At 36.4% G+C, this 10,248-nt stretch overlaps 1 non-coding gene across 1 annotated transcript; it reads right to left on the bottom strand.

Moving 5' to 3' along the window:
• Positions 1–1,386: 1,386 nt before the first annotated feature.
• TRNAV-AAC (transfer RNA valine (anticodon AAC)) lies at positions 1,387–1,459 on the bottom strand. The gene has a single exon. It is a non-coding gene; the product is annotated as a tRNA-Val (tRNA).
• Between the last annotated feature and the right edge of the window lie 8,789 nt (positions 1,460–10,248).

Raw genomic sequence — 10,248 nt, 5'->3', positions numbered from 1 at the left:
CATCATAAAAAATTATTTCTGCTCCCTGCTCCAATCACAATATAATTTATAAACAAGAAAGAAATCAAAGCAATTTTAAGTTGTTTACACTCTGTCTTCTGTCAAGGATCTTTGAAAAAATATATTTTCAAAAGTGTTTGTAAAACTTTCTCTCAGACAGCATTTCCACAAAAAGAAAATAGCTGAGATAGAAGTATTTTTGGAAACTAATAACAATGGTTATAAATAATGTTAGAATAAATTTTTCATTTGAAATCCAGCACATACTTGAAGATCACTTCTGTAAGAGCCATTAAATTCTGACAGTTATTTATCACAACAGTATTCCCCCAACTGTTACCAGGATATTCTGTGTTCTTGGTATCTTCACAATGTTTGTAAAGACTTTTGTCTTCCTTGCAAGAATTTGTGCTGCTAGAACATGACCTTCAGAGTAAAGTTAGGTAACATGATGTTGAGTAAAATTTTAAGGTAATGTAGGCCAGGACAAAGCTGAATTTACAATGTTATTAACTAACCATGATCTACACAATAAGAATGCTATGGTGTCAGATATGCAGTTTGCTTACTTTTATAATTACAAATAAGTAGAAGAATCCAACACAAAACACCAAATAAAAATTATTAATCTTTGCTTTGGATACTCTTTTGTAAAACTATTTCTCCCAGCTCAGGAGAAGTTATTTTCTAAATACTTTATAGAATTGCATTGCTGGAACACTTTAACAGTACATAAACAAAGGAAAAGAATGAGATAACAGATTTTTTTTTCATTATGAGTTTCCTTTTTTTAACCTTGTCAAAATGGCACTGATTAAAAAAAACAAAACAAAACAAAACAAAAAAAACAACAAACAAACAAACAAAACCCCCCAAACAAAAACAAAAACAAAACAACCAAAAAATCCAACAAACCAAACATATGGAAATTCCCATTTATCATCCTTCATGTACAACTTGTGAGGCACAATGAGGAAAGGACTCAATGAGGACTGCAGCATTCAAACTCAAGAACTCTTCAATCTGAGCACCAATAAGCTCTGAGTATGCTTGTTGCCTACTAATATGGTATATGACATGAATATTGAAAGTTAAGTTTCTATATAAGTCCTTGTAGGCAGAATGTATTAGAGTAAACTATAATAAATAAATAAATACATAAATAATGGCCAGACTTCGCGAGCGAAGATCCGGGGAAGGTCTTTACACCTTCCAGCCTGCGCATTGGATTTTTTTAGGTGAGACACAGTGTGCGCGGAACTGAGCCCACCCTTTAATCCTAAGGTTCATCTGCCGGGGCCAAGCAAGCTTGGACAGTGGCAGCGAGGTCCTTAGGACGTAGATGGATTGCCTTTAAGGGCTAATGAGCTCCATCAGCCCGGGAGTGGCCCTGACCGGGAATCGAACCCGGGTCTCGCTGGTGTTAGCGCCGCGCCTTTACCACTAGACCACCAGGGGCTAGAGTAAACTATATTGGATGATTAAAACTCCATTTCATTTTAAGACAAATGTTCTCTGTCAAACAATTATAGCTATTGAAAAAGACAATTCCAACAAGTATTTTACCAACAGTCTTGCTTTGACTGAGAAGTATTTGAATTGTTTCATCATTTATATTGTTCTTCATGGGTGTTATTACATAAGTGGTAGACTAATCAACTACAATTTGTTAAATTTGAAAGCAATTAGTAAAAATTTTAGGAAATCTGTTTTGTAAACACATTATGTTGCTTTCATATGTGTCAAGGAATTGTTCTGATTGGAAAAAAACAACAACCTTGCCTTGAAGAAAATAAGACTATTTTAAGAAATGTTTTGAAATAATTGGGGCTTGTGGTTTTTTATACTAAAATATATTAAAAGTAAAACACTAAATCTGCTTTTTTTTGACAAAATGTTCATACACACATTAATGTGTATGAATATACCTATGTATATACAGACAGAAAAAAGAGAGAAAGATATTTATGTTTTTCTTCAAAATTAAACCAGTTTCTGAAATTCTAAAATACTTTCAGAAACAGGGTTTATATGCTGCAATGGTCACACAGGTCTGAAATAAACTGGAGTGGTGTCGTAGGAAAGAGTGCTAAGGCCATGAGATATGCCATGAGATATGTGGTGAAGGGATTGCCACGGGCACAGTGGCATACTGAGGAGATGACAGGTTATCAGGCTGAAGGTCAGATGACCTTGTTGCTGCAATCAGCCAGACGGAGGAAGGAGGGAGTGATACCAGCATGTCACCATTCAGTTCTACCCTTGTGCAAGAACCACAGCCTTTGCAATCTGTCCCTTTGTAACTCTTAATATCTCTTACACATAAAGTGGCTGTCTATCTGTGCCTCCTTCCCCCCATTTAGGATGACAGCAACAGGTATTTGACTACAGTCTCATCTGAAAGTATGCTTCTCCTGAAAGTATAAATTTGGCATTTGAAATCCTCCATGGCAAAGGATGAGAATGCCATTACCTCGCAGACAAGTTGATGGGCTTGCTCCTGTCTCCTCCCCAAAGCAGGGAAGCCTCTTTGGTAAGATTTCTACCTCTGACTATGTCAGAGTATACTCAAGAACACTTGCACATACACATATTTTGTAGGTCTAGTGCATTTATTGCCAGTACTCTAACAAAAATCTATAAATTGTTGCTTCAATAAACTACACTCTTCAGGAATCTGTGATAGTGAAAGTTCTTACTGAACCTCACCAGACTTACAGTGTTGAGTTGGTTCTAATCAGAAATTAAGTCCAGACACACAGAGGCCCTCTGCTCTCTGAGAACCAGCTAGAATTCAAGGGAGTTCATTTTCTGCCAAGTGTCTATACTCTTAATATAACAGGTGTACAGGCCAAAACTGAAGTGACTTGAGGGTCTGAACAATGTTGCAGACAGACCTTGTGACAAAAATGTTCATGTGGTGCAAAGCCACGCTCTCTAGTGTCCCCAGTCCAAATAAGCTCTACCTGCCACAGCGAGCTAAGAAGTCAGCTAAGTTGTTAATACGCAGTGAGCTGGGAATATGTACAGCAGGGAAGAAGCTAAAGTCTTTTCTTCATCTAAGTAATATACTCCCATCTGTCTTCTGACAGTTTTAATAACTGTTTTTTTGCATACTCCAAAATCAATCTCTTACACTTGAGCTTGTGTGGGATGCCTAGGGACTCTCAATTGTCATATTTAATTTCTGAAGAAAGAATTGGCACCAGATGTTAATAAATCTAAAAGTGTCTATAACTATTAAAATTACACAAATAGAACACCACTAAGTTCAAAACAGCTAAAAAAAACCATGATGAAATGACACTTTCTTCATAAGAAAACTTAGAAAAACTAATTCATCAAAATAATTAAATACAGTTTGAAAAACATGCCAGCAGTTACCAGTAGATCATAGAACTCTAAGGAGCTGAATGAAGGTTTTCTCAGTTTTGCCTGAACAAAAAATGAAATTCAGCCCTTCCAGGACTTTTTAAATGACTTCTAGTAGAATATGCATTAGAAAACAACAAGTATCTCTTGAATTTGCAGCTAAAATGACTTCAGTATAGTTTTTTTTTCTGATACCAAATTTAAGTGGTATAACATTTTCACTATCTCATGAAGTTAATGTCTACAACTCCTTCTTTAGGCTATTTTAATCTTTCCTCTTTCCCCGGGTAGCCGTTTTTTCAGGGAAGGTACTGGGGTAATGTCCTCTGAGGTTGTCAGAACACTAACTTCTTTGGATTTGGGGTCCATTTAAGAGCTTTATCTTTGCTCAGTGAAGGGACATTCAGGAGATTCCTTCTCCTGAGACCTTTTAGTGAAATTGTTTCTTATGTATTTTTTCAGTGCTCTCTAGAACTTCATCCTACCCCATGTATTTACTATCCTCTCTTAGCACAATTTCTATGTACTGCTTTAACAAGGATACTGCTGATGATATCCTGAACACCATCTGCCACCAAAATAGTGGCATGACTTTCATCCATTCTGCTCGAAATTACCTTTTAATTTAAATCACTTACAGAATAGGGTGGTTGGTAAAGTCTTGTGACTATTACTTCTAGTAAAGTTTGACCTATAAAAAAGAAAATAATTGCTAACTTTGCTACTTGAGTTTACAAATAATAATGATTATGTCTTTTGTCCTGTATTGTCAACATTATTTACGCAGCTTTTCTGTCTATGCCTTGATTATTTTCTCTGTAGCTTGGTTAAAACAGACACATTTTTGAGGAACAAATTCATTTCCACATTTAATACTTCCATGACGACATAGTCCTTGTGAGATGGGCTAGGCCTTTTAGTTTTTGTATCATCACAGTGTGGCTGTGGAGAGATGTTGAGGCAGCTGAGTACCATTTGCCTGGGTGCAGTGGTACCCAGACAGGACTAGGGCCCATGAAAGGTGCCATCTGTCACCAGATGTGCTGTGTTTCCCCATTGACTCCTGGATCACTCCTGAGAAGGAGTATTTCTAGAACAGGCACAAGACATCACAGACAGCCCATGATTTTTGGTTGAAGGCTCTTTATGTAGAACATGAAAGATGTGCAGTAATAAATTGACCCATTCTCCAAGATACCATTCACTGTCATCTTTCACAGATGAAATCTCAAATCCTTAGGAGAAAGATGCAATCCATAAGGCCTTGGATATCTGGCATAGACAATAATAAACATTAGCTGAACTATACATGCTAATTTTGTGCATGTTAGTTAGCACATAAATTTGCAAGAAAAATACTACCACTGTTAATCATTCATATGCAAGTCAGTACAGTCCACCTCATTTTTGTTTAGAGCCAATCCTTGGATGCATGCAGCAGCTCAGTGGCCTAAGATTATTCAGCTTTGTGCCAGAGTCCTCGAACAGAATATTACAAAACGGAAAAAAAAGGAGATAATCAGTCTCCAAAAAGTGCAGTGTTTGTGGGTAGATCAGCAAGCTCTTTCAAAGCCCCATCAGCTTACGTAAGGTTTTGAGAAGATTGAGGCTTCTGTCGTAGAACAGCTTTTTGGAATGGAAAAATGAACTATGTTCATCACAGTTCAGTTATTTTAAACCAATATTTTTATTTGGAGGTGTTATATATGCAGCCAGAAGATTAAACTCTCTAAGCCTCCTCTGCTTATTTCTAGGGATATATGAATAAATTTTTTATTGCTTAAGTTTTTCACATGGCTTTCTGCTAAGAATAAGCTCTAGTCTAACAAATAACCTTTTATTGATTTATCCTGGAACTGCATCCTTTCTTTCAGCTGAGTGCTATGTGGTAAATCAGAGGTTTAGCTCATAGAAGGAAACCACACAGGAATCCATTTAATTCACCAAGGTCGTAAGCTCACCATATGTGGCTGCACAGTGGAATTTTTTTTTTTAAAAGCTAATTGGGCTTAGAGCTAGGCTAGTGATTACACATCCTCTTAATCACAGGTAAAGATGCATTTCAAGCTGGGAATCATGCCTTTACACCTTCTCTTATACAGTGTTTTTTCTGGCAGAGCTGCTACTCATCTTCTGGACTGGCATGGTGCCATCTTGTAAATTAATTGAGGACTTGCTGAATAGTGGAGATCAGTCAATTATGTGTTTACAAAAGAAATTTGCATTTTAGTACAGGTACCAATTCATTCTAAAGAGCTATTCTATGAGTGTAGCATCAAAACAGACACACAGTGAGCTTTCTGAGCTGCAAACCTTGATATTTCTTTTAAAACTGCGACTTTGAATACCTTAAGAAAGACTAATATAAATTTCAGGGAAATACATACTTGCAATCAAGATAGATTTTGCTCTTGGTTTTGAGTTTACAATACAATGACAATGAACAGATTTTAAAAAGTCACTGCTATTTGTAAGAAAATGATTTTGTCATTGTCATGACGATACTTAATCATAACTTAACATGATTTAAACAGGTGTCCAGGTGTACCATCCCAAGAATTGAATTTGTTGAAAAGAAGTAATATACAGACTTTTTCATGCAAGTGCCCTCTGAATTTTTTATTCAGGTTAAAGGCTATTTGAGTAAATGGAGGAATTTAATAAAGCACTTTTCAGAGCTAATAATTAGACCCATTTTTGAGTGCTTCATAATGGGAATGGTAAAACATGTTATGGGTTATTTTTTAGAACATTTTGATTTTAGTGTCACAAAAGATAAGACCTACTGGACTATTTCATAAGTGACAACGTCCTTGGTAACAAGATTCAATATGTGAATTAAGGATTATGTAAATCACATGGGAGGAAAGAGTCTGCAGCTGAGGTACAGTCTATTACAGTACAGCTGATAAACAAAAATTATGATGGTTTTGGTCAGAAAGCAGTCTGGGAAGAAAGCTGTAGAAAATGTTTGTGGATTTTTAGTATGAAAACACATTTACTTTTACTAAGTAAAATAGTCCTTATAACGTTCCTTTAATATTTGAATACTGACTAATAAATCTGTGGTAGTAATTCTGCTTCCTGGTATGAAAATAGTTCTTGTTGGATCCCAAAATATGATATCTGCAGAGAGAGATTTGAGTGGACTTTGCTGAAAGTCTTTGGCTACCAGAGTTGGGGAAAAAACCTCAGTTTGATAAGCAAATGAGATATTATCAGATTTTGATTGACCTACTTCAGCCCGGAGAGTCCACACCTTGATTTCATCAAACCTCTGCAGAAATCCTATTGTACCTTATCTCTCTCCCTTTGTGTCCCCTGAATCCCTGCATCCTGTAAACCTGAATACCTATTCCCCCACTGTAAAATCCCTGGGATTGTCTTAGTTTTACTGACCTCCACAAGTTCTTATCGTTAGAAGGGATCTTGTTTTCTTGTAAAGTCAAGCAAGTTATTTGCTGAGATTTTCAGCAAGCCTCCTGGTGAGAGACGGGGTAAAACAACCTGACAACTATTCTGCATTCCTGAGTTAAGAGTACGTATTCTTGCTTAAGTAAAAATATCCCAGTGGTTCCCAATGATGGTGCTATTGTAATGTAAAAAAGATATATTTCTTCTTTTACTCTTCAATCTCATGCTTCTAGAACCCTGAATCTTCTGGGATAAGGGGCCAGTTCCTTGCCTTATTTTTTCACCACATATTTTTTGTACAGTAAAATTTTTTAATACTTAAATGCCAAAGACTTAGATAAATTATGTCCAAATGCAATATTATAATGTTGAAATTCTCTGCTTATCTGTTATGTAATTTATGTATCTGTTTTGAAGTTAAAGGTAATTCAGAGGCTTCAGAGTTGTGGTTTTGCACACACTAAAAACTATCACTAAAAGTATCATGCAAGATGAAGTGATTGATGCTCAATTTGTTCTGAATTCTATTTCATGGCTAAAAGGAGAATACAGCATCCAATCATATAAGAGCTTGATTTTGGAGACTTGCCAAAATTAAGAAAAGAGGTAGTAGCAGAATCAGACCTTTCACATGAGGTTTTCCTTGCTGTGGCTGGGTCAACGTTGTTGGTTGAGATGCTCACTCAGAAACAGGAAATATAGCTCTGGCTTTCCCTCCTGTTACTTTTAGCCTCTTTGCAAGTGTATGCCTTACACACCAAGGTGGATGAATAGCCTGCTTAGATGGAGGTATTTCTTTCCTTATGACAAGGGTCTTATTCCCTTCATGGACTAAAAATTGGGTTTAAAAAAAACAATTAATAAAAAAGTTCAGATTTAAAAACAATTTCACCTAATAATGCAAACAATAGCATTACAATTGCCTTAATAGAATGGCAAGATACTTATAAATAGAAATGCCATGGTCTATTACTCTATCCAAAATTGAAACTCACTGTCTAACCTCATACTTAAAGACACATTTTGGGAAGCTGTAACTTGCGACAAGCTAATATTACACAGTTGGAAGCAATGCAAGAGCAGGAGACATTCCTCTGAAAAATGGCAACTACAAGAGACAGAATGACTTTTTGGTTATCAGTAATGATCATTCTGGCCATATACAAACTGTGATGAACCAGAAATACTGTTAAGAGACTCTTTTAAAAGAGATGCTGCTTCAACTGCACAGTTATTATCTTGCTTTTTATTCCTTTTTGGAATAAATGTGGGAAATAAATGTGTTTACACTTAAACGAAAAATTTAGCTAAAAGAGGAAATTACTGGGGGGGGGGGGTGGGGTTGTTCTATTTTATTTTGTTTTTCTGCTCTGTTTTTGGTGAGTAAATGTAATGTGTGCCATGACAAAGGAATGTAGGCATTAAAAAAACCAATTACTTGTACTGTGTAAACTTTTGTATCTATAAACAAAGAAGAGTAACCCTGAGGAGAAAAACTTGGAGGTGTAAGCTGACGAAAGGTTCGACATGATCCAGCAAGGTGAGCTTGCAACCCAAAAAGAAAATGTGTCATAGGCTGCATGAAAAGCAGCGTGGACCTCAGGTTGAGGGAGGTGATTCTCTCCCTGTACTCTGCTCTTGTGAGATCCCACCTGAGGTTCCATGTCCAGCTCTGCTGTCCCCAACACAAAAAAAGGCATGGATCTGTGGAAATGAGTTCAGAGGAGGGCTATGAAAATGATAAAAGGGCTAGAGTACCTCTTCTGTGAAGACAGGTTGAGAGAGTTGAGTTGTTCAGCCTGGAGAGGAGAAGTCTCTGGGGAATACTTATAGTAACCTTCTAGTACGTAAAGAATGCCTGTAAGAAAGCTGGAGAGGTACTTCTGATAAGGGAATGCAGTGATAGGATAAGGGGGAATGGTTTTAAACTGAAGGAGAGTAGGTTTAGAATATATATTAGGAGGAAATTCTTTACTGTTAGAGTGGTGAGACACTGGATCAGATTGTCCAGAGACGTTATGGATGCCCCATCCCTGGAATTGTTCAAGTCCAGGTTGGATGGGGCTTTGAGCAACTCGGTTTAGTGGAAGGTGCCCCTGCCCTTGGCATGGGGGTTGGAACTAGATGATTTATTTCTAAGGTCGCTTCCAACCCAAACCATTCTATGGTTCCATGATTCCATGATTCTATGGAGAGTGTGACCAGTGAAATGTCTTGGTAACTCACATAAACACAACAGAAGTGTTCAGTAAGAAATGCATTAGTATTATTGTAGTATGTTCCTAAATAAGATCCAAAAAATAGCGCAGCTAAAACTTTTCCAAACACTCAGAGGGAAAACATATGCATGTAAGGTAGCATATCTTGCTGAGTTTGAGGAATAATGATTAAATGGTATTCTAAATGCTATTATTGCAGGTTTTGGTAAATACTAATATTCTAAGAATAAACTGATAATTACTGTTTGTTAAATGGTAAATTAAAAAATTATAGGTTCTTTTATTATGCGTGTCATGAGTCATGAGTTTTCATCAGTTCACCATTGTGTATGGTTATGCAGAGCCTGTTCTCTGTATGCTCCAAGGAAATCCTGAGTTCACAAAGAGGAGAGGGCTTGTTAAAACCTCAAACTGGAGCATATTTCCTTCTACTTATCTTCCTTTCAAATGCAAAACAGCCTAAAGAGGTGGCCCAAAGCTGAGGTTAATACTGAGTTCCCAAAAGTGTTTAGCATATTTTGGAAAGCATCTGAATTAAGCTTTGGTTTGAAAAGAAATGGTGCTTATACATCTCATCACAAAATATGAAAAGTTCTGTCATCACCTGTCCTTCAGGAAAGCAAACAAATATACAGTCTGCCATCACTTTGAATCTGAGCACACAGTAATTATGTTTAAGATTGATCTTCTGAAATTTTAGCTTTGTCATTTTATAAGGTGACAGGAGATACTGATTCAAGAATAATCCATCTGAATGATATGGCTTATTTTCACATCTGTATTTAATTTTCTTTTTTTCTTAAGGACATTAAGGAGAACTGTACTTCTGCTTGACTTTGAAGTTCTGACATAAAATATCTTTATCTTATAGAGAACTTTCAAATTTTTTTTCAAGAGAAAACAAAGGCAGAAATGGTACATAAAGAATTTGGTGACAATCTATATTTCTTTAACCATGGATACACCATTTTTGTATTGTGTTTAGTGGAATGGAAAAAAGTTCAAGGATGAAATTACACTCATGGAAATACTCTTTGAATGCTCTATCTAAAGAGGGGTCTTAGTATGCAAAGTTGACAAGACATCTCTTGAGTATTCAAAGCTTGCAGTTTTATTTTCTAGTTATAATTCCTAACAGCAACTTACTGACGGTAAAAAGAAAGAAATAATCGTATAATTATTTATGTTGGGAAAGAACTATACGATCAACAAATCCAGCCACTGATCTAACGCTGCCAGATCC

This window comes from Myiozetetes cayanensis, unplaced genomic scaffold (assembly GCF_022539395.1).
Source record: "Myiozetetes cayanensis isolate MyiCay16 unplaced genomic scaffold, myiCay2020 scf1, whole genome shotgun sequence".
NCBI lineage: Eukaryota > Metazoa > Chordata > Aves > Passeriformes > Tyrannidae > Myiozetetes > Myiozetetes cayanensis.
The sequence above is the reverse complement of the archived record's forward strand: the minus strand, read 5'-3'. Positions and strand labels throughout refer to the sequence as shown.